Genomic DNA, 25,082 nt, shown 5'->3' on the forward strand with positions numbered 1-25,082 from the left:
ACTACCATCAAAAGGTGCCCAACATTGATATTGATAGAAAAGGTTTAATTAGGGAAAATAATCCTGTTTAACCGCTTTGCTTCAGTGTAAAGCCGAGATGAAACAATATCTTAGGAAAACCAACACGTCTTGATCTCTGCAAGTGGGTGTGTGGCCCCTTTAAGGGGAAGTTCTCTGAGGGCCAGATCCTGTGAAGTGTCACGCTGGGAAGCTGAGCCAAAGGAGTGAGAGGGAGTGTATTCTGGTTCAGGCAGAATAGTCATTTGGTGCCGGGGTGTTGGAGTAATGTATAGTTATTCTGTTAGACCCTATTTGTATATATTGTTCATTGCTTTAGCAGTAAAGCCTTTGTGTTCTGATCCCTCAGCAAGTTACCCTAGATTTATTACACATTGGCTTTTTGCTGTGATAGCCCTAGGCCTCATCATCTCCCATTTATTCTTTTGTTAGTTTGCTCATTGCCATACAGAAAGGAGAGGTGACCTGTTTAGGTGAATGCTGGGGCCTGTATGATTGGCTCCAGCAGAAAACGAAGCGTCTTCTTCCCTGTGAGAGCACCTCGAGATGAAGGTGCCTTCTGGTTATCCTTGCTGCCTGAGCATGACTGCCTCTCTCAGTGGCACTTTTTGGGTTTCTGAACTGCCAGGCCTCTGATTGGACTGGCAAGCTGCCCACATACTCTCCTTAACTGGGCAGCAGGCCTCGCAGTGGCCAGTTAAGATGCTGCCTCCGGGATGATTAACCCTGCGGTCCTGCTGCCTGCCTCTGCAGGGTTGGGAATTGCATATGGATCTGACCTAAGGCCTAGCCCCATTCTCAGAAAATTCCAGCTTTTATTTGTCTGACTGGGTTACATATGAACTGAAGAATTAGGAGCAGGAGTAGGTAATTCAGCCCCTCAAGCCTGTTCCACCATTCAGTATGATTATATCTGATCTGATTGTGGCCTCAATGCCATTTTCCTGCCTACTTCCTATAGTCTTTGACTCCCTTGTTATTCAATGACCCTGCCTCTTCCATTCTCTGAGGAAGAGAATTTCACAGACACACAATCCTTCAAGAGAGAAAAGTTCTCCTAATCTTCATCTTAAATGGGAGACTCCTTATTTTTAAACAGTGTCCCTTAGTTCTGGACAGCTCTGCAAAGGGAAACATCCTCTCTGCATCCACCCTGCCAAGTGGATCTTATATACTTTAATAAGAACATATCTCACTTTACTAAACTCCAATGGATAGCTGCAGGTCCAACCTGTCTGACCTTTCCTCATAAAGTAACTCCCAGGAAGAGGTCAAACTGCATTCAATGCAATTATATCCTTTCATAAATAAGGAGACCAAAATTGTACACAACGCTCTAGATGTAGTGTCAGCAATGCCTGTACAACTGCAGAAAACATCCCTACTTCTATATTCCATTCCCCTTGCGGTAAATGACAAAATTCCAGTTCTTTCCTGATCAACTGCTGGACCTGCGTACTAACAATTGCTGGATCTGAATACTAACAATTGCTGTACTTGCATACTAACAAATTCTGGACCCGCATACCGACAATTGCTGTACCTGCATACTAACAATTGCTGTACCTGCATACTAACAAATGCTGGACCTGCATGCTAACAATTGCTGGACTTGCACACTAACAATTGCTGTACCTGCATACCAACAATCGCTGTACCTGTATATCAACAATTGCTGGACCTGCATACTGGCAATTGCTTACCTGCACACTGACAATTGCTGTGCCTGCGTATTAACAAGTGTTGTACCTGCATACTGACAATTGCTGTATCTGCATACTAACAATTGCTGGGCCTGCATACTGACAATTGCTGTATCTGCATACCAACAATTGCTGGACCTGCATACAAACAATTGCTGCAACTGCATACCAACAATTGCTGTACCTGCATACCAACAATTGCTGGACCTGCATCCTGACAATTGCTTACCTGCATACTAACAATTGCTGGACCTGCATACTGACAATTGCTTACCTGCATACTAACAATTGCTTTACCTGCATACTAATTCTTTTGTGACTCAGATACTTGGATACCCAGATTCCTCTGTACCTCTGTGTTCTGCAATTTCTCACCATTTAATGTGCTGCTTTTCTTTTCTTCTTGTCAAAGTGGATAAGTTCAGATTTTTAATTTGCCAAATCTTTGCCTAGTCACTTAACCTGTCCATATCCTTTTGCAGACTCCTTGGGCAGGGTTTTCCAATCGCGCTCACCTGAAAACCAGAGAATCCCGCTTGACTTCAATGAACCTTTACATGGTTCCCCCTCCACCCACTAGAGTTCCAGTGGCAGATGGGATGGGAGAATTCCGGCCCTAATGTCCCCTTCACGGCTTATATTCCTACCCTTCTTTGTGCCATAATCCTCCCAACCATTGACTTTGTCTACACTTCTCACTGCCTTGGCAAAGCAGCCAGCATAATTAAGGACCCCATGCACCCTGGACATTCTGTCTTCCACTTCCTTCCATTGGGAAAAAAGATACAAAAGCCTGAGGTCACGTACCAACTCAAGAACAGCTTCTTCCCTGTCAGACGTTTGAATGGACTTATCTTACACTATGTTGATCTTTCTCTATTTTATACCCCAGCTAAGACTGTGACACTACATTGTGCACTCTCTCGTTCCCTTTTCTGTGATCAGTATGCTTTGTCAGTATGGCATGCAAGAAACAATACTTTTCACTGTATGCTAATACATACGACAATAATAAACCAAATCAAATCAAATCAAATATGTAAACTTAGCAACTATGGATTCAAACCTTTTAGCTGAATCATATAGGTTGAAGATTCATTTTGCCTTCAACTTCTTTGTGGCCGCCAAAGTTAATCAGTTTGTGGCCTTTTTAATCTGGCATATTTTCACTCAGTTCTTCTGGTTTCTGATGCAATTGCCTATATACGAGTTCACAAAAATCTTATTGGAGCCACTGGCTGGGATTTTGCAGCCTGGCTTCAGCAAGACTGGTAATCCTCCCCTGAGGTCAATGGACATTTCCATTGTGTGCCCCTCACCTGCTCCGATTCCGTGGCAGGCAAGGCGGTAGAGTTCCATCTGCTGACTACTTGTGATATTCAAGAATCAAACTTTAGTGTGAAAAGGATTCTGCCTGCGAAGTTCATGCTGTTTCTGTAAATAGCCATGCTTCTTAAAAAATACCCAAGGAACATCTTGAATGTATTGCATTCCAGCTGTCAGTGTAGGAAGAACTGCAGGAAGGTCATGAGCTTAATTGGGGCTGTAACCTTCCCCATGTTTTATTTATGTCACGGTTTTAAAAATCAGTATTTAGGAAAATGATCCGACCATCAAGAAATGTCGATCTCCATATACTTAGGACATGCTGCTAACAGGATTCTGTAATTTCATGATTTATTGGATTCTTGAGAGTTGCGCATCATTAAAACATCCTCCATATGCCTAATTCTTTAATATAATGGTCAGCTATTGACAGCCCCATTACAAAGTAAGCTGATATTCTAAGTTATGGCTGACATTCCTTATAATGCAAATGCCTTGTAGTGTCAAAGAATGATTGCATGAGAGATGCTTTTGTTAGAAAAATTTAGTCAAATGTCTGAACCAAATAAATTTTAGTTTAGATCATGCTTTGAGTGATTGCCTTCATGCCATCTTTATTCATTATTGTCTTGAAAAGAAAGGAACATTTATGTAGTACCTTTCACAACTTAGGACTTTCCAAGGCATTTTATATCACAGTGAAGTACTTTTTGAATTGTGTTAATTATTGTAATGCCAACTATGCAATAGTTAGTTGGCTAACATGTTGGCTAACATGTAGCAATGTGCCACTAGAAACTACAAAAGGTTGTGAATGTAGCCCAATCCATCACACAAACCAGCCTCCCATCCATTGACTCTGCCTACACTTCCCGCTGCCTCGGCAAAGCAGCCAGCATAACTAAGGACCCCATGCATCACTAAGGACCTCATGCATCCCAGACATTCTCTCTTCCACCTTCTTCCGCCGGGAAAAAGATACAAAATTCTGAGGCCATGTATCAACCCACTCAAGAACAGCCTCTTCCCTTCTGTATCAGACTTTTGAATGGACTTACCTTGCATTAAGTTGATCTTTCTCTACACCCTAGCTATGACTGTTACACTATAGTTTGAACTCTCTCGTTTCCTTCTCTATGAACGGTATGCTCTGTCTGTATTGTGCGCAAGAAACACTACTGTATGCTAATACATCTGACAATAATAAATCAAATCAAATCAAATGTGACAATGTCCAGATAACCTGTATTTTAGAAATGATAATTGAGGGACAATTCTTGGGTAGGACACTGGGAAAAAAATCTTTGATCTTTTTTGAAATAGTTCTATGAGGTCTTTTACATTCACCTGAGAGAGCAGAAAGAGACTCAATTCAACTTCCGTGTGGGAGGGCAGTATCTCAGACAGTGCAGCAGTCTTTCTGTATTGCACTGATGTGTCAGCCTAGATTTCGATATTCAAGTATTCAACGATGATATGAGCTACAGCTGAACCTCAGCAGACACTATGATGATACTGCCCCTATGCAGTAATTAAATACTTGTGCGAGTAATTATGTGTATCTGAAGAAAGGGTTCTAATTTTTCCTTCAAAGTCTAAATGATCTGCCTGGAAAGTCAGTATCTTGGTGTAACACAGGCGTTTCCTTGAAATATATATGGAGTGCTAAATATATATTTAGCATTTGGTGGATTAAGCCTTTGGCATTGACCCTCTGAAGAATTTTAGGCGCTGATTTCTCTCAATACATCTATGTCTGCATTCAATCTCAAAGAATTGCAATCTTGGAATCCATTAGTTTAATTTATTCATGAGTAAGTCTTTTCCAAGCCATTTAATTTCCTGAGCTCATCATTTGATGTGATGCGATGAAGTTTGGGTAATCATATTTCAGAGAGAAATAAGAAAACATGATTTTGGTATTCAGCTACTTTAATTAATTCTTCCATGTGATGCTAAGCCAGCATTTGTTGCCCATTCCTAACTGCCCTTGAAAATCATAGCATCCCGACAGTACAGAAGGTGGCCGTTTGGCCCATCGAGTCTGCATCAACAACAATCCCACCCTAGCCCTGTAACCCCACATTTTTACCCTGCTAATCCCCATGAAACTAGAGTCAATTTAGCATGGCCAATCAACCTAACTCGCACATCTTTGGACTGTGGGAGGAAACCGGAGCATCTGGAGGAAACCCCTGCAGACACAGGGAGAACCTGCAAACTCCACACAGACAGTGACCCAAGCTGGGAATTGAATCCTGGCGCTGTGAGGCAGCAGTGCTAACCACTGTGCCACCGCGCTGCCCATAAGGGTAGTGTTGAACCACCACAGTCTACATGGATGTAGGTACACTTATAGTGTTAGGGATGATTTCCAGATTTTTCACTCAGTTATAATGAAGGAAAGGCAATATAGTTCCAGGTCAGGATGGAGTGTCAATGTTTATTTATTTGTCACAAGTGGGCTTACATTAATACTGCAGTGAAGTTACTGTGAAAATCCCCTCATCACCAAACTCGGTTGCTTGGGTACACCAAAAGAGAATTTAGCATGACCAATCCACCTAACTAGCATGTGGGAGGAAACCAGAGCACCCGGAGGAAGTCCACGCAGATGAAGGGAGAACATGCAAACTCTACACAGACACTGACCCAAGATGGAATTGAACCAGGGTGCCTGGCACCGTGAAGCAGCAGTGCTAATCATGATGCCACTGTGCTGGTTGGTGTGTTCCCAGGCATCTACAGCCCTTCTAAGTAATAGAGGTCATGGCTTGGAATGTGCTCAAACAAGACTTGGTGAATTGCTGCAGTGTATCTTATACATAGTACACACTGCTGTACTATGCATAAGATGTATATTTGTAGTGAATATCTAAAGTGAATTGGGAATCATTGTCTTGGATGGTACCAGTAAGTAGCGAGTATTCCATCACTCTCCTGATTTGTGCATTGTAGATGGTAGACAGGCTTTGAGGAATCAGAGGTGAGTTACTTTCAACTGTTCTTGTAGTCATGTATTTATATGGCTGATCCAGTTGAGTTTCTATTCTGGATTCAGACTGAATGTCAAGGGAACTTGGGTAGATTGTCTTTGAGACCATAAGACCATAGGAGCAGAATTAGGTCAAATCTTGTTGCAGATGAATATTACTTGGCACATGTGCGACCTATATGTTTCTTGCCACTTATCAGCCCTAGCCTGAATGTTGCTACGTATGGAATGGATAGCTTCAATTTCTGAAGAGTTGTGAATAGCACTGAGCACTGTACAATTATCAGCAAACATCCGCTCTTCTGACTTTAGGATGGAGAGAAGATCATTGATCAAGTCACTAACCAAGTTGCTCAAGGTGATTGGGCCTCAGACTCAAACCTGAGGAACTCCTGCAGTGATGTCCTAGGGTTGAGATGTTTGGCCTCCAACAGTCTCAACCATATCGCTTTGTGTTAGGTATGACTCCAGCCAGCGGAGAGTTTCCCCTTGATTCCCATTGAACTCAATTTTACTAGGTCTCCTTGATGCCATGCTTGTTCAAATGCTGCCTTCATATCAAAGGCAATTGCACTCAATTCTTCTCAGGAGTTCAGCGCTTTTGTTCGTGTTTGGACCAGGGCTGTAATGAGGTCAGGAGCTAAGTAGCCCTGGCAGAACCCAAACTGAGCATTAGTGAGCACGTTATTGCTGTATTTAATTGGCCACTTAAGGGTAAGCAGATCATGCAGCATCTCCCCTGCCATACCCAAGGCAGGAAAGGCAATAAATAGGCCGGGTGTCACTCCCACAATGCCTAATTTTATGCCCTCCCCCCACCTACCTTTCTTTTACGGGGGTAAATATAAATTTTCAGGCAATGTTTCTATTTTATCAAAATAGCTTTAGTTACCTCACAGCCTTCAATCTGTTTCCTCTTTAGTGCTTTTAAACCAAAGCTTTAGTATACTTGAATTACTTTTTCTTCGCTTACATTTTCGATTCTTGACCTGATCTATTGATTTTTCCATTTACTTTAAAAAAGCGACATTAAAACAACTTTTTAATTATATAAAAAAAACTTAATAGACGCAATGGCAATAATCCAATGTTTATGATCTGGAACAGACTATTAGTTGGTTGATAAAAGTGCTGCGTGAATGTAATTCAGGGCTGAATGCAACACGAGTTGTTTTAATAGCTTTCCTCCTTCTTGGATAAGAAGATAAGAAATAGGAGCAGCCTAGTCAGTCCCTTGAACCTGCTCCGCCATTCTATGAAATCATGGCTGATCTTCCACTCCAACGCCACTGTCCTGCATATAAAAATATAGAAAATAGATGCAGAAATAGGCCATTTTGAGCCTTCTCCACCATTCATTTTGATCATGACTGATCATTACCGTATCCCTGTATCCCTTGATATTTTTAAATTGTAGGAATCCATCAATCTCAGTCTTGGACATACTCAATGACTAAGCCACTGAGGCAGAGAACTTCAAAGGTTCACTACCCTATGCATTCCTTCTTATCTCAGTCCTAAAAGGCCTGCCCCTTATCCTGAGACTGTGTATCCCCCAGCATAGGGAAACAATCTTCCTGCATTTCCCATGTAAGAATTTTGTATTCTTCATGAGGAGTCCTCACTTGCTTTGATGGGTGCTGCTCCAACGACACACAAGAAGATTGACGCCATCCGGGACAAAGCAGCCCGCTTAATTGGCACCACATCTACAAACTCCCTCCACCACCGCTCAGTAACAGCAGTGTGTGCTATCTACAAGATGAACTTAGCAATTCACCGAAGATCCTTAGTCAATACCTTCCAAACCCATGACCATTTCCGTCCAGAAGGACAAGGGCAGCTAATACATGGGAACACCACCACCTGCAAGTTCCCCTCCAAGCCACTCACCATCCTGACTTAGAAATATATCATCATTCCTTTACAGTCACTGGGTCAAAATCCTGGAATTCCCTCTTGGTAACAGCGTTGTGGGCCAACCCACAGCACATGGATTGCAGCGATTCAAGAAGACAGCTCACCACCACCTTCTCAAGGGCAACTAGGGTTGGGCAATAAATGCTGGCCAGCTAGCGATGTCCATGTCCCACAAATGAATACAAAAAATTGGAATTGTTAAGTCATCCTTTGGGATTGTTAGAAAAAAACATGATTATGCACTTATTATGTACAAACCCATTGGAACTGTCAGTTGTAAAAGAGATGTTTAGCTGTCCAGGAAGTGTACAGTTGTCCAGGAACTGTCTAGCTGTCAAGGAAATGTTAAAGTTACTTTCAGATGTTAAAACTATCCAGGAAGTATTACACATGCCATGGAACTGTCCAAGGGTAATAGGTAAATTGGCATGGAGGATGTAAGGGCATACGTGTTGGGAAGTATGGGCTGACATCAGTTGCCACTAAGTTGGCATATGGGCTATGAGGCAGAAAGGTGAGTATATAGACATTAAGTTGGCACAGTGCTGTGATGGGTTATTGGAGTGGGTAGAAGGTAACTAAGTTGGCAAAGGGGTGCGTGGGCAATGGGGTTGGGTGAGGTGCATGCGTTGGCACAAGTTGGCATGTATTAGGCATATGGAGTGTTGGAGGGATGAGATGTGCAGTCTCAAGAATGTTTTTTGTTTTATTAAAACATAGGTTTGAGCAAGCAACTATTGAGATACAGGTGAGATTTTCCAGCCACACTCGCTCCAAAACCAAAAAATCCCACCCAAGGTTAATTGACTTTTCCATGGTCTGCCCCTCACCTGCTACGATTCCTGTGTCGGGCAGAAAGTTCGCCCTTATGATGTTTAGCTAAGTAAGTATTTGTAAAAGAATATAAAAGGATATAGGAGAAAGACAGGAGTATAGGAAAAGCTAAGAGAGCTAAATTTACCCTGGAGCAAAAGGCAAGCATGAGAAGGAGTGAGGCAAACTGGAAACTGGCTGCAACCTGCTGGTCTGTAGGCCAGGTCATTTTAATCCCTGGATCTTGTTAGTATGTCCAACATTAGACTTTTACTCAAGTTCAATGGGAATAACCTGACGACTGGTGCCAAAAGAGAAAATGCTAGAATATGATGACTAGTGGATAGGAACATGAAACACAAATAAACAAAACAAATTCAGTGATGAATGGGGGTCACAAGTGTTCAGGATGTTGGGAAGGAGGAGGGAAGCCCAGGAGTATTGAGCCCTCAGGACTCCTGTATATCTTGGAGGGCAGTCCTGCCTCTCTTGGCCACCATTTTAAAAAAAAGCTCCTTAAGCATTTATTTGAGTTGATCTGTTTTTCAAAAACACTCTCAAGAACTGTCAAAACTGTGCTTGCTGAAATTGACATAGCATAAGAGTCAAACTTAGATGATTGGATTCTGGTGGCACAATGGTTAGCACTGCTGCGTCCAGTACTAGGATGCTGTGTTCAATTCCTGTCTTGGGTGACTTGTCTTTGTAGAATTTGCATGATCTCTCTGTGTCTTTCTTCCAGGTGCTCTGGTTTCCTCCCACAGTCCAATGATATGCAGGTTAGGTGGATTGGCAATGCTAAATTGCCTCTTAGTGTCCAAAGATGTGTAGGTTAGGTGGATTTAATGTGGTAATTGTGTGAGATCATAGAGGTTTACAGCATGGAAACAGGCCCTTCAGCCCAACTTGTCCATGCCACCCTTTCTTTTAATGACTAAGCTCATCCCAATTGGCCACGTTTGACCCATATCCCTCTATACTCATCTTACCCATGTAACTGTCCAAACGCTTTTTAAAAGACAAAATTGTACCCACCACTACTACTACCTCTGGCAGCTTGATTCAGACACTCACCACCCTCTGGACCCTTTTGTATCTCTCCCCTCTCATCTTAAACCTATGCCGTCTAGTTTTAGACTCCCCTACCTTTTGAAAAGATATTGATTAACTAGCTGATCTATGCCCCTCATTATTTTATAGACCTCTTTAAGATCATCCCTCAACCTCCTACGCTTCAGAGAAAAAAGTCCCAGTCTTCCCAGCCCCTCCTTATAACTCAAACCATCAAGTCCTGGTAGCATCCTGGTAAATCTTTTCTGCTCCCTTTCCAGTTTAGGTTATGGTAATAGGGTGGAGGGGAAGGTCTGAGTTAAAGTTAATTTATTGATCATCAGTAAGGCTTACACTAACACTGCAATGAAGTAACTGTAAAATTCCCCTAGTCACAACACTCTGGCATCTGTTCAGATCGATGCACTTAACCAGTGGTGCCTTGATGAAGTGGTGTTGCTTTTTCAGATTGTGAGAGGAAACCTACACAGACACGGGGAGAACATGCAGACTCCATACAGATAGTGACCCTAGCTGGGAATCAAACCCATATCCCTAGCACTGTGAGGCAGCAGTGCTAACCACTGTATCACTGTCTACCCAGTGAAGTGATAATGCTTTTTTGGAAAGTTTGGAAAGAAGACTCGATGTGCTGGGTGGCATCTTTCTGCACTGTGGGGATTTTATGGTTTTAAATATTTATGAAGCCTTTCCTTTCAGCTGTGAATGCCCTGCATTCTCCTAAATCTGCAAACTGAATTGGCACGAAGATGAACATAAGGATGCTGCTGCAGTTTCTAACTAATTATCTTTGGGCCTTGGTCATGGGGGGTTGTGAGGGAATTAAAGTTGGGCCTAATTGTTTCTCTTGTAGACTAGCACCAGTCGAGGTGCAATGGGCCGCATTGTCCCCTTCTGTTGAGTAATTTCAATGAGTCCATGAACAGTCTGTGTCTGTTCGTTGATAGCTTGTCTAAATTTTATTAAACAAGGAATAGTGGTTTTCACATTACTGTCAGTGAAAGACCCATTTTACTGTAATGTGTCTTTTCAGTTTATACTTAAAGAAACAAAGACTTGCATCTATATTGCATTTCTCGTGATGGCCGGATATCGCAAGCACGTGACAGTCAATGAGGTACTTCAGAAGTGTAGTCACTGTTACAGTGTAGGAAAAAAAACTAGTACTTTATTTTAAATGAATAACCTCCTCACGTATAGAGTAGAATAGGTTCCCATTAGTAACATGTCAGAATGGATTTCCCACATCCCAAGACTGGGGCTATTGGGTCAATTGGAGCGGCAAAAGCAGGAAAATCAAATGTCTCGAAAAGGATTTGTTCAATTTACTGCCCATTAGTTCGATGGATAGCGAATTAGACAGCCTCCTTTATACGTGTGCTCGAATCCAGCCTACTTTTCCCATTTTTGCTAAGCCCAAGTACAGGATCAGGAAAAACAATCATTTACATCGTTGGTGCTTTGAAGAAGATATAAAAAATCAAAATTGCAACTTCAGAAGTAGGCCCTGCCCTGAACGTTTCATAAGAGGGCTGCCTGTCACTTTAAAGGGCTTGGAAAGAAGCTAGTGTGATCTTCTTATAAAATGCAAAGTCAATGCAGTACTGAAAATTGCCTTTGCTGACTTCATTCTGTACTTGACAGATATAACACCAGACACTCATGACCAGTGATTTGCCTTACTATTCTTTATCCTTCAGTTCTTTTCAACCTGGGAAAAAAAACTGCTACAATAATTATGTAAAGAACTACAAAGGTTTAATGCAAAGTTCTGTCAACTTAGTGCACATGAAGAATATTAATGAGGACACCCTGCTGGAAATTAAATCAGCGTTACTTCCAAGTCCTGTCTTTAATACAGGAGGAGTAAATTGGTAGATGAGAACATTGCACCTCTGAAGATGTGTGATTATTTGTCAAATTCAGACGATCTGGCATCAGCTGTACACAATGCTAATTGATGTTGATCAAAGACCCAGACGTGTTTGAACAAGGATATTGCAGTAAATACAAAGGTTACACTTTCACAAAAAATTACTGTAAATATTGTTTTGAATTTTCATCATCAGCTTTGTTAATTCCAATAACCTGCTGTAAGGATGAATATTTGGCTTTTAGTAATTGCCTAACAATTCCAGAGATGTAGTTGCACAAAGCCAAAGCTTGATTCTGATTCTCCCAAGGGGAGGTTATGCAGAGAGGACTGACTCAAGAGGGATGGGAGGGGGCTTCTGCGAAGTGTAAACACTAGCATGAACCAGTAGGGCTGAACGGCTTGCTTCTGTGCTGTAAATTCAGTTCAATCCTGTGCAATTCAACGGTGTAATTCAGAACTTGCAGTCCTTTCATCAGCAGCTCTGTCAGAAAATAAACGGGGCATCTAAGGCTTCCACTGGCAGTGCCAAAGCTGAATTATGACGTTTTGACTCAAATTGACCTTCAAGTTGAATGGCTGGAATTATAACTCATGTAAAGAAGTGACAGATAGGTGATAGGTAAGATTTCACACAGACAGCTTTTAAAAAGGCATTGCAGATACCTAAGTTGAAATTTGAAAATAGTCAACTGTACCAATCCCGACAAGCTGTTAGTTCCCATATAATGAGATTGTCCCGCCCCTTCTAGGGTCAACCTCATTATCTACTGATGGTGGGCTCCCATCCTGGACTGAGCCTGCCACTGCATGTTGGCTGACTGGAGAGGCAGTGGCGCGTAGCAATGTTATTGCTGGCCTAGTAATCTAGAGACCCAGAGTAATGCTGTGAGGACTGGGGCTCAAAGCCCACCATGGCAGATGGTGAAATTTCAATTCAGTAAAAATCTGGAATTAAAAGTCTAAACAAATGAAACTGATAACCTGCCACAAAATCCATGGGGAATCATTGATTGATTTCCCTTTGGGGCTTATTGAGAATGAGTACCTGTGGTAACAGGCAGTGGCCTGCCCAGCCGGAATTCGCTATCTGAGCCTTTTATAAGGCAGACCCAGGACTGGGCCTGCTGAATGGTAGTCCCAAGCAGGGGCCTGTGTGTACACCACAGTCGTGCTTTTATTCCGCAGTCTGTAAATAAATTATGTTCCTTTCTGGTCAGGCTTCTGAGTTATTACAGAAATCATTGTCAATTGCCATAACAACCCATATCTTTCACAAATTCCCTTTTGGAAAGGAAGTCTTGTCTATTGTGACTCCAAGTCAAAGTTGTGCATTAAAACTCGCACCCATAATTGCAGAGATACCAGGAAATGCTGGTGGCGAATGGGCCAGGAACTGGCAAATGGAATTTAATGTTGGCAAATGCGAGGTGGTCCACTTTGGTAGGAATAATGGTAGGAAGGATTATTACTTACGTGGAGAAAAACTGCAGCAGGCGACGGTGCAGAGGGACTTCGGGGTCCTTGTGCATGAGTTGCAAAAACCCAGCTTGCAGGTGCAGCAGGTGGTCAGGAAGGCGAATGGGATGCTGGCCTTCATAGCGAGGGGGATTGAATATAAAAGTAGGGAGGTCTTGCTGCGGCTATATAGGGCATTGGTGAGGCCGCAGCTAGAGTACTGTGTGCAGTTTTGGGCGCCGTACTTACGCAAGGATATTTTGGCCTTGGAGGGAGTGCAGAGGAGGTTTACTAGGCTGATGCCGGAGTTGAGGGGGTTGAGCTATGAGGAGAGGCTGAATAAACTAGGCTTGTACTCGTTAGAGTTTAGAAGAATGAGGGGAGATCTCATTGAGACATATAAGATGATGAATGGGATGGATAGGATAGAGGTGGAGAGACTCTTCCCACTCAGAAAGGACAGTAGGACTAGGGGGCACAGCCTCAAGATAAAGGGGGGCGGTTTAGAACAGAGTTGAGGAAGAACTTCTTCACTCAAAGAGTGGTGAATCTCTGGAATTCTCTGCCCGTTGAAGTGGTGGAGGCTGCCTCGCTAAATATTTTTAAGACGCGGGTTGATGGGTTTTTGATAAGAGAGAGGATTAAGGGTTATGGGGAGAGGGCGGGAATGTGGAACTGAGCCACGACAGATCAGCCATGATCTTATTGAATGGCAGGGCAGGCTCGAAGGGCCAGATGGCCTACTCCTGCTCCTATTTCTTATGTTCTTATGTTCTAAAGAATAGTGCATGAGGAATGTCACTGCTTATTCATCTAATTTTTAACTGCAGGAAATGAGAGAAAAGGAAGTGCATTATTGCCACCTCCAAAGGGGGAAAATTATCCACAGTCAGTGATAAGAGCAGGTTGAAAGGGTAAACATGTTGTCAAATGAACAGATGAGTTTACCAAACTTATAAGCTGAGCTAAGCATTTCTGTCAAAGGAAATAGCCAGTTGATACAAACCACAACGGGTTTCATCTCAATTTCACACTGTGATTGAAAGTGCGTACAAAACACTCAGACAACTTTTCTGCTGTTTCAACAATTCATATATTCCTGAAGAATAAACTTTCCAAAGAATAACTAAATTGTGGAAGTATTTCCACACTTCCAAAGAAAGCATTGCCCCCCTCCCCCTCCCCACCGAAAAGCTTTGTGCATGATGTATGTGCAACCTGCTCACAACCTGCTCATTTCTCAGTTTGGGTTCTGCCAGGATCACTCAGTTCTTGACCTCATTAAAGCCTTATTCCAAACATGGACAAATGAGCTGAATTCCAGAGCTGAAGAGAAAGTGACTGCACTTGTCACCAAGGCTGCATTTGACCAAATGTCAAATAGCATTAAGGAGCCCTGGCAAAATCTTAGTCAACGGGAATCAGGGGAAAACTCTTCAATAAATAATAAAAACAAATTACAGTGGACACTGGAATCTGAAACCTCTAAAAGGTCTCCGCTGGTTGGCACCAAGCACAAAGAAAGTTGGTTGTAGTCTTTGGAGGTCAATCATCTCAGTCCTAGCACAGCGTAAAGGTTTTAGAACTGTTTAAAGAAGTTTATTTATTAGTCACAAGTAAGGCTTATATTAACACTGCAATGAAGTTACTGTGAAATTCCCCTACTTACCACACTCTGGCACATGTTCGGGTCAATGCACCTGACCAGCACGTCTTTCAGACTGTGGGAGGAATACAGAGCACCCAGAAGAAACCCACGCAGGCATGGGGAGAACATGCAAACTCCACACAGACAGTGACTCAAGCTAGCAACCAAACTCGGTCCCCTGGCACTGTGAGGCAGCAGTGCTAACCACTGTGCTACTGTGCCACCCCAAACACCCTCATCTGCTTCATCAATGACCTTTCCTCCACTATAAGGTCAGAAGTGGGGATGTTTTTCATTATTGCATGATGTTCAGCACCACTTGTTATTTGGCAGACACTAAAGCAGCAGCAGCTGGACAACTTTCAGGCTTGGGCTGGTAAGCAGTAATAACATTTATGCTGCACAAGTGCCAGGCAATGACCGTGTCAAACAAGAGAGGATCCAACCATCTCCCTATGACATTCAATTGCATTACCATCAGTGAACCCCCCACTAGCAAAATTCTGGGGATTACCAGAAACTGAACTGGACTAGTCATATAAAAATTGTGCTTACAAGAGCAGGTCTTGTACTTTACCCCGAGGAACCGCTGCAGTGATGTGCTAGGACTGAGATTATTGATCTCCAAAGACTACAACCAAAAAGGTCAGTGCAGTTGATGTTGTCTACATGGACTTTAGCAAAGCCTTTGACAAGGTACTGGATGATAGGTTGTTGCAGGGGATTCATTCTCACGGATTGACAGTAAGGTAGCCAAATGGATACAAAATTGGCTTGATGACAAAGGACAGAGGGTGGTTGTAGATGCTGTTTACCAGACTGGAGGTCTGTGACCAGCGGTGTGCCTCAGGGATCGGTGTTGGCTCCATTGTTATTTATCATTTATATTAATGATTTGGATGGAAATTTAGGAGGCATGGTTAGTAAGTTTATAGATGACACCAAGATTGCTGGCATAGTGAACAGTAAAGAAGCTTATCTCAGATTGCAATGGGATCTTGATCAATTGAGCCAGTGGGCTGATGAATGGCAAATGGAGTTTAATTTAGACAAATGCGAGGTGATGCATTTTGGTAGATTGAACCAGGGCAGGACTTACTCATTTAATGGTAGGACACTGTGAAGAATTACAGAACAAAGAGATCTAGGGGTATATGTTCATTGCTCATTGACAGTGGAGTCACAGGTGAACAGAATAGTAAAGAAAGCATTGGCTGTGCTTAGTTTCATTGGTCAGAACTTTGAATATAGGAGTTGGGATGTCTTGTTGAAGTAATACAAGACATTGGTAAGGCCAAGCTTGGAATACTGTGTGCACTTCTGGTCACCCTATTATAGAAAGGATATTATTAAGCTAGAAAGAGTGCAAAAAAGATTTACTAGGATGCTATGAGGATTGAGTTATAAGAGAGGCTGGGTAGACTGGGACCTCTTTCTCTGGAGCGTAGGGGGCTTAAGGGTGATCTCATAGAGGTCTATAAAATAATGAGGGGTATAGTTCAGCTGGATAGTCAATATCATTTCCCAAAAGTAGGGGAGTCTAAAACTAGAGGGCATAGGTTTAGGATGAAAGGGGAGAGATACAAAAGTGTCCAGAGGGGCAATTTTTTCATACAGAAGGTGGTGAGTGTCTGAAACAAGCTGCCAAAGGTAGTAGTAGATGTGGGTACAATTTTGTACAGTTACATGGATAAGATGGGTATAGAGGGATATGGGCCAAATGCAGGCAATTAGGACTAGCTTAGTGGTTAAAAAAAAGATAGCATGGACAATTTGGGCCAAAGGGCCTGTTTCCATCCTGTAAACCTCTATGACTTTGTGAGATGCTAGAAATTCTGCAGCAAGTAACTCACTGTCTGACTTCCCAAAGCCTGTCCGCCATCTACAAGGCGCAAGTCAGGAGTATGCTGGAATACTCTCTTCTTACAGCTCCAATGAACACTCAAAAAATTTGAAACCATCCAGGACAAAACATCGTGCTTGATTGGCACCACATCCACCACCTCCAACATCCACATCCTCTACCACTGATGCAGAGTAGCATCAGTGTCTACCATCTACAAGATGTGTTGCATTAACTCATCAAGATTCCTTCAACAGCACCTTCCAACCTCCCATAGCCATCTAAAGGAAGAACAGCAGCAAATTATGGTGGGAACATCACCAGCTGCAAGCTGCCTTCTGAGCCAGACACCATGCTAACTTGGAAGCATGTCGCCGTTCCTTCATGGTCGCTGGATCAACATTCTGGAATCCTCTTTCTAACGGTGCTGTGTAGGTACCTACACCACATGGACTACAGTGGTTCAAGAATGCAGTTTACCACCTCATTCACAAGGGAAATTAGAATCAGAGAATTATACAGCACAGAAGGAGGCCATTCTGTTCATCAAGTCTACAACCGACCGCAATTCCACCTGGTGTCTGTGCCCATAACTCCATGTATTTACCCTAGCTAGTCTCTCTGACACGAAGGGGTAATTTAGCATGGCCAATCCACCTAACCCACATATCTTTAGACCGTGGGAGGAAACTGGAGCACCCAAAGGAAACCCACACAGTGAGAACGTGCAGACTCCACACAGTGTCCCAAGCCAGGAATTGAACCCAGGTCCCTGGCGCTGTGAAGCAGCAGTGCTATGGCAATAGGGATTAGGGATGGGCATTAAAAATGCCTGCCTTGCATCCCATGAAAGGAAATGTTGCAGACTGGCTGCTGGCTTTAGGCATGCTTCATAACTTTATGGTAATGGCAGGGGGTGGGGGGGAGGCAGGGGTGGGGGTGAGCTCTCACCAGCACTGGGCAACAGGAAGAGAAAGCACAACACAAGAAGAGGTAAGCAAGAGCAACACTGGCAGCTAGTGCTCCAAACTATCAGACCTCTTCGAAAACTGCTCTGCCAAGAATGCTGCCTTGATGCCCAGAACAATGACCTTCATCTCACCTCTGGAATCCAGGACTTCTGTCTGTGTTTGGGGGCATTAGTCATTCAAAGTGCCAATTGATACATTGGCCTTGCATTTTATAGAAGAAAGGTCAATGAAGGCTGTAACAGTTTTATTGTCTACCACGAAGTTAAGAAAATAAATGACTGTGGATGTCGCAATAAAAAGGCATCAAAATCCCATTGCCTAAATCCATACCACCCCCCCCTCCAAATTAATACATATACTTGATGAATTCTTGTAAACTCTGAAGGCTAATTCCATACAGCTCATAACTTGCAAAAACGTGTTTTTAACTTTTGTCAAAATACTATGGCTAGCTGAAAGGTTATATATACTACTGTAAATAATAGAGAATGTTGCATTCACGCTGGTCAGGCAGCTAGACTAGGAAGAAAAATGATGGGTTAATAATTCAGCTAGGTTTCCCTTGGCAACCTATCTTTTTCTCACAGATATCGACGAACTTCCTGTGAGCTAGCAGCATTTTCTGTTGCTTCAGACTTGCAGAAAAATATCTCAATAACTGAGTAGTTTCTACTTGAGCAAATATGCACAGAAACCAGAAATTATAATTTGCATATTGCAATTAGCATGCATATATTAACACGGGTTGCTGTTTATAAAAAACATCCTGAAATTTAGCCAGTTGATATTATTAGCATAATATTCCAGTTACAATCTAGCTTTCCTCTCACTATATCTTGCTCATGTTAAATGCAAAATGGCAATTTCTATAGCAAAGCCCATATTTTGACAGGTAGCTGGAGAGGTGGTGAGAAAATTCTAGAGCTTAAAGCTATTATTGAAATAGCTGCTACAAGGTGAACCTTGGAACTATAGAGAGAATCTGGAGAGTTAAAAATGGAAAATAAGCAGCTGGCAGATGATAAGAACAGGTATTTTGGGTCAGTCTTGACTGTTGAGGATACAGGTAACATTAGAAATAGCTGTAAATCAAGCATTGGAAGAGAGCAAAGAACTCAAGAAAATTACAATCGTCAGGGAAGTGATACTGAGAGAATTGTTGAAACTGCATGTTAATATGTCACCGGTGTCCTTTAACATTGGAGACCAGCCAAGATCCCAGGATGCTGGTGAGGCAGTTTCCGAATGTGCCTGTCCATCAATATGATGTCGTGGGACCCGCCTCCTTGATTTTTTTTGATTTAGTGTAAAAGAATATGGCAGTGGAGCTGGCAGGCTACTCCCTGTTTTTCCTGCCTGAGTTGACATTTGGTCAAAAAATGAGTAAGTTCCACTCTTCGGGCGAGATTTCCATGCCCCCTGCGGCATGTTTCACAGTGGCGGAGGCAGCCTGCCATTGGCCAGTGGTGGGATCAATTGATCCTGCTGCTCCCAATGGGATTTCCCATTCTATGCACCCCTGCTGCTGGGAAACCCCGTGACAGACGTCCACTGTCAGCGGACCCGGAAGATCCCACTGGCCCGAAAATTCTGGCCATAGTCTCAATATATCCCAAGGTTTACAGGGAATTGGAGTCTGTGGTGGAAAAAAATGTGAGCAAATTCTGTTAAGCAGATTTTTACAAGCCGTTAAGACAGATAGCAGTTCAATGAAATAATAAATCAAATCAAATCAAACCAGCTGGCTGTATTTCTTTCCATACTTTGATATCCAAGTAAAGGATATATATATTTTAAATGTTCTTAATTGCAATGGCAGAAATGCACAGATGTAAACTGACCAGCAGTAAACAATAATTGACTAAATTAGAATTGAGTACCAGATTCAGAAATCAATCTCTTTTTTAACCGTACAGTTTAATGTCATCATTAATACTCAATGCTCACAGATATGGCTGCACATTATGCTTTGCTTATCTGACTGCGAAGCTAAAATAAATGTACTTTTATCAATCATATCTGACACCACCATTTACATCAAAACATACATAGAAAATAGAAACCGGAGTCGGCTGTTCAGCCCTTTGAGCCTGCTGCGCCACCCATTTTGATCGTGGCATCAAATTCAATACCCTGATCCTGCCTTCCTCCCCTTTGAACTATTTTAGTACACAGGCCAAATTATAAAGTCAGGTAGAACGTAAAATGTCAGAATTTCTTATGAATTAAAACTTGTCTGTTCTTAGATTACATTATAACTGGCACAGCACAACTTCAATGCCAAAGTGACACAACCAAAGTGATTTCCCATTCGCATTAACAAGATACATTATTACAAAAATACCTTTTTATTATTTTGTTTTCAATTATTCATATATTAATACAAGACATAGAACATAGAACAGTACAGCACAGTACAGGCCCTTTGGCCTTCAATATTGTGCCGAGCTATGTCCAAACCCAAGGTCAAGCTATCCCACTCTCTAAAACATTAAATAATCTTTAGAATGCCCCTTCTCTTTGTAATATCCTTTTTTCTATAGTTCCCAAACAAAATAACAGAAAGAAACTCAGTATGTTGTGTTTAAAATTGGTCACATAAACAATGCATCTTTGAAGTTTTAAAATCAATAAAACATTCTGAATGGGGTGGCATGGTAGCACCGATATATTTCCATGTGCAGTAGCCCTTGTCTGCCAGCCTCCCAATCGCTGGCCACTATCAAGCATCCAGTCCCGTGACCTCTGCATCGCCGGCCATACGATCCCCCATGGCCTGACCGCTGGCCCCACAAATTGTGTCCAGGCCAGCTTCACCACTCTTCCAGCCTCAAGCTCCCCTCCTCCCATCCCACAGCCCCAATCTCCTGATCCCCCCACCACCGATCTCCCCCTTCCATCAGCAGCCCCGACCCCCCCATCCCACAGTCCTGACAATCCCCTACCCCAGTAGCCCTGACACCACCACCACCACCACCCCGCAGGTTAACCCTCCCACTCTGATGCCCATCCCGAATTTCTGGCCTCCCTCTGTCACTCAGCCTGAATGCAGATGGGCAGCCAGATCCATCCCCCCCACACCCACCCCCACTGATCACCTTCCCCCCCACCACGCCCAGAGCCTCAGTCCCCCCCCTTGGCCTCTGCCCCATTAGGCCCTGTCCTCCTGGCAGTACCCGATGATCAGTGGACAGTGCCAAGGTAACCTGTTCCTTGGGCAGTGCCAGGGGGCCTAGCCCAGCGGGCACCCCCCCACACTGCCCGACCCTCTGGAGGGGCCTCAATTGTCCTCCCTTCACTCCAGTGGCGTCAGCCTACCAGCTCCCTGCAAGTGGAGATCGATGCTAAACCCCACTGCAGTGAACCACTCTTGGCCGGGAGGGATTTGGGCGGAGGGGGAAGGCGGGAATGCTAGCGGGCCTGGAAACCTCAGTACCAGGACTGCTAATGACATTTAAAATATGCTGTCATAAGGATTAATATAATTTATTCAGTTCCACACCAGAAATCAGCTTGGAGCTGGCAGAGACTCGTGGAGGCCGTGGCGCTCAGTGGGGAGCCCGTGAAATGGCCTCTACTCGAATCTCCCGGCCTGCTGCATTTACAAAAGCAGAGTAAAAAGTCTGACAACACCAGGTTTTAGTCCAACCTATTTATTTGATAATATACTCACAAGCTTTCGAGGGACACCCTCTTCGTCAGGTGAATGCAGACGCTACGACAACGGACGAATGAACATCGCTCGACAGTCACCAGGCAAGACTGCTCCCCCCCTGTTCACACTTTTACTGTGTTTACGCCAGTCCAACGCCGGCATACCCACATCATGTTTACAAAAGCAGCACAGTGGGATGGGAGGATTGCCCCTGACTTCTCCCTGACTCCTGACGTAACAAGAAATGATATTATGGGCAGAAACGTGCCAAAAATTGGTCAAGTGGATCTGAATGAAAACCAATGGATTCTCTCCAGTGAAACAGGCCAGTTTTCTCTTCAGACCTTCTGACACTTTGTCAAAAAATAGTAGGTGTGGGGGGAGGGGGGAAGTGGGGGGAAGAGGGGGCATGTTTCACACCATCGTGTTGAGGGGTGGGCCTTAGATACAAGAGGAAAGCACAGCCGCAGAGATTGTGGCGCTGTTTTCAAAGGGCGCTCCGATCAGAGCGAAGAATAACCTTGCCCCACCCCTCTGCGGAGGTCGCAGGGGCTCCCACCACCCCTCACCCTTGTGATTAAAGCTGGTATATCCACCCCACCACCCCCAAGTGGCCTAGTACTTCATGTCAGTGTGTGTGCTTGATCCTGGACCGGTAGACGGGCGCCGCAACAGCTCAGTGACTATCACTGCTAGCTGTGCAGATACATGGATTTGGGCCTGTGTCTGTGGGAGTTTGCGCATTCTCCCTGTGGTTGCGTGGGTTTCCTCCGGGCGCTCCGGTTTCCTCCCACACCCCAAAGATGTGCTCTTAGGCTAATCGGTTTTTACCAAATTGACACTATTTCCTCCCTGAATCTGACTGAGTAGGGTTCCATTCGTAGACATGCAGGGTAGAATAGGTGTAGGGTGATGCGGCGGCGCGGGCTCGTTGGGCCGAAGGGCCTGTTTCCCGTGCTGGGTTGTTCTTTGTTCTTTGTTCTTTGTATCCCCACCCTCTCAAACAGTCATTGCTGGCATCCGCCCCCTCCCTCCTTCCCCTCCTCACCCCGTCCCCTTTTAGAACAGTGCCAGCATTGGAACTTGCGAGATTTGTGGTCATTCTGGGATTTGCACTCACACAGCTTGCACAGCTGCTAATTGGTGTGCGTGTGTGTGTGTATGTGTGTGAGTGTGTGTGTTGTGTGTGAGTGTGTGTGCACGTGTGTGATTGAAGGAGTGTTTGTGTATGTGTGTGTGCATATGCGTGTGTGTGTGGAGGGTGTGTGTCATGTATGTGTGTGTGTGTTTGAGTTTGCATGTACATGTGTGCGAATGTGTATGTGTGTGAGTGTGTGAATATGTGTGTGCATGTATCTGTGTGTGTGTGTTGTGCGTGTGTGTTGTGTGTGCATTGTGTGTGAGTGTGTGTTTGTGTGCACACGCATGTTTGTGTATGTTGTGAGTGTGTATGTATGTTGTTTGTGTGTGTATGTTGTGAGCATGTGTGTGTTTGTGTGTGTTGTGTGTGTGAGTGTGTATATTGTAAGTATGTGTGTGTGTTGTGTGTGTGTGTATATTGTGAGTGTATGTGTGTTGTGAGTGTGTGTGTGTGTTGTGAGTATGTGTGTGTGTGTTGGTGGTGAGTGTGTGTGTGTGTTGTGAGTATGTGTGTGTGTGTTGGTTGTGAGTGTGTGTGTGTGTTGTGAGTATGTGTGTGTGTGTTGGTTGTGAGTGTGTGTGTGTGTTGTGAGTATGTGTGTGTGTGTTGGTTGTGAGTGTGTGTGTGTGTGTGGTGTGAGTATGTGTGTGGTTGTGAGTATGTATCTGTGTGTTGGTTGTGAGTGTGTGTGTGTTGGTTGTGAGTGTGTGAGTGTGTGTGTGTGTGTGTGTGTGTGTGGCAGTTGGCAGCCTTTAAGGTGGAGATCTTTATGGGGCTGGAAGTGCAGCTCAGTGTTGAAAAGGAGGTAAGCATTGTGGGCAGCCTGAGTCAGCCTGAGATAGTAGCTGGGAGCTGTTTGGAATCTATGACCAATATTTAGCAAATTATCGGACAGTTTGTCAGTCAGTAGAAGTGGTGGAGGCTGAGTGAAGCAAGGGAGAGGTAGAATGGGGTTGTGTTGGTGTATGTGTAGAAGCTCAGCCAGTGTTTATAGGTGATCTGCCAATTGGCAGCATGTAGAGGAAAAGGAAGAGCAAAGGATAGATGTTTGGGAATTTGTGAGGGTCATGTTGCAGGTTTGATGAGAGGAATTATTACCACCAGTGAGGTTTGACTATATAGCCACCAATATTTAGCAGCAATCCCAACTACTGCTAGACTTCTAAGTGTGACTCATCAATCTGCCAACATTAAAGTTTATTTATTAGTGTCACAAGTAGACTTACATTAACACTGTAATGAGGTTGTGTGAAAATCTCCTCGTCACCACACTCTGGCAGGTACACTGAGGGAGAATTTAGCATGGCAAACGCACCTAACTAGTCTCTTGGACTGTGGAAGGAAACTCTTGTGCTGTGAGGCAGCAGTGCTAACTGCTTTGCCACCATGCCACCACACATATGCTAGGTGATGAATAACAAAGATTAAGTGACAATTATGATCATGTGCCTATTCAATGGATCCAATAGTCAATAATAACTCAGGTGGCTAAATAGGTCAGATCAGAATATCTTCTATTACAAATTGAACGGATGGATGGAGGGAGATGTTGCTGTTCTATGTCATTCTGTGGGGCGGCACAGTGGTTAGCATTGCTGCCTCACAGCGCCAGCGCCTGGGTTCAATTCCAGTCTGTGTGATGTTTGCACATTCCCCCCTGTCTGCAGGGGTTCCTTCCGAATGGTCCGGTTTCCTCCCACAGTCCAAAAAGTTGTAGGTTAGATAAATTGACCATGTCAAATTGCCCCTTATTGTCAGGAGGTCTGGCTCAAGTAAATGCTTGGTGTTATGTGGATAGGTCCTGGGAGGAATTGTGGCCAGTGCAGACTTGATGGGCCAAATGGCCTCCTTCTGCACTGTCGGAATCTATGATTTTAAAAGCAACTTTTTAAATAAAGCACACATGCACATTTTTCTTTTCTTCAGAAACTGATCGATCTGCGGTCCATTTCCACCCCATTATAACATTTGCAGGTGGATTTCTTTTTCCTCATGACTCCACATTTTTGCATCCTTGTGTCAGGAAAAAAAATTGGGCCAATTTTAAGAAAAATACATCATCTTCCTCCCCAGAGAAAAATATTAATGTTTGTTGTCCTGTTGAAACTAGTTCCATCTGTAATAAATTCAGAGGAGGTGGTGATCATAAAAGAGCTATACATGAAAGACCATATTATATCAAGACCACGTGAGTATGTAGCCAAAGTTGGCATACCACTTCGTCAATCCATTTCCTTTGCAAAAAGAGCTCTTGTCCTCTCCACATATGTCCTTTTTTTGGCCTGTATCTGCAAAACCAGTCTTCGCCAGGTAAATATCCAAATAAATGGCAAAAATTGGCTCTAACTCTAGATGGGGCAGCAGATGTATGAACCATTTTACAGCATTAAGCCATGTCTTATTTGCAGTAACTCATCTCCCACAGAGTTTCAAACGAAAGCTCCCATACTGACTGATTTATTGAAAATCGTATGAACTCCGGTTGATTGGAACAGTAAATTTTGCGGGTGCCTATGAAGTGTTTGCAATTTAGCTCCTATTATCCACCATTTCCAGGAAACATGCTGAAATATTACTCAAGCAACTATCAGAGGGTGAATTGTTGTTTATTGTAAAGTTGTTTGTGTCCTTGGTGTATGTTGCACTC

This window comes from Carcharhinus amblyrhynchos, chromosome 1 (assembly GCF_965287045.1).
Source record: "Carcharhinus amblyrhynchos chromosome 1, sCarAmb.v2.hapA, whole genome shotgun sequence".
NCBI classification, from domain to species: Eukaryota; Metazoa; Chordata; class Chondrichthyes; order Carcharhiniformes; family Carcharhinidae; genus Carcharhinus; species Carcharhinus amblyrhynchos.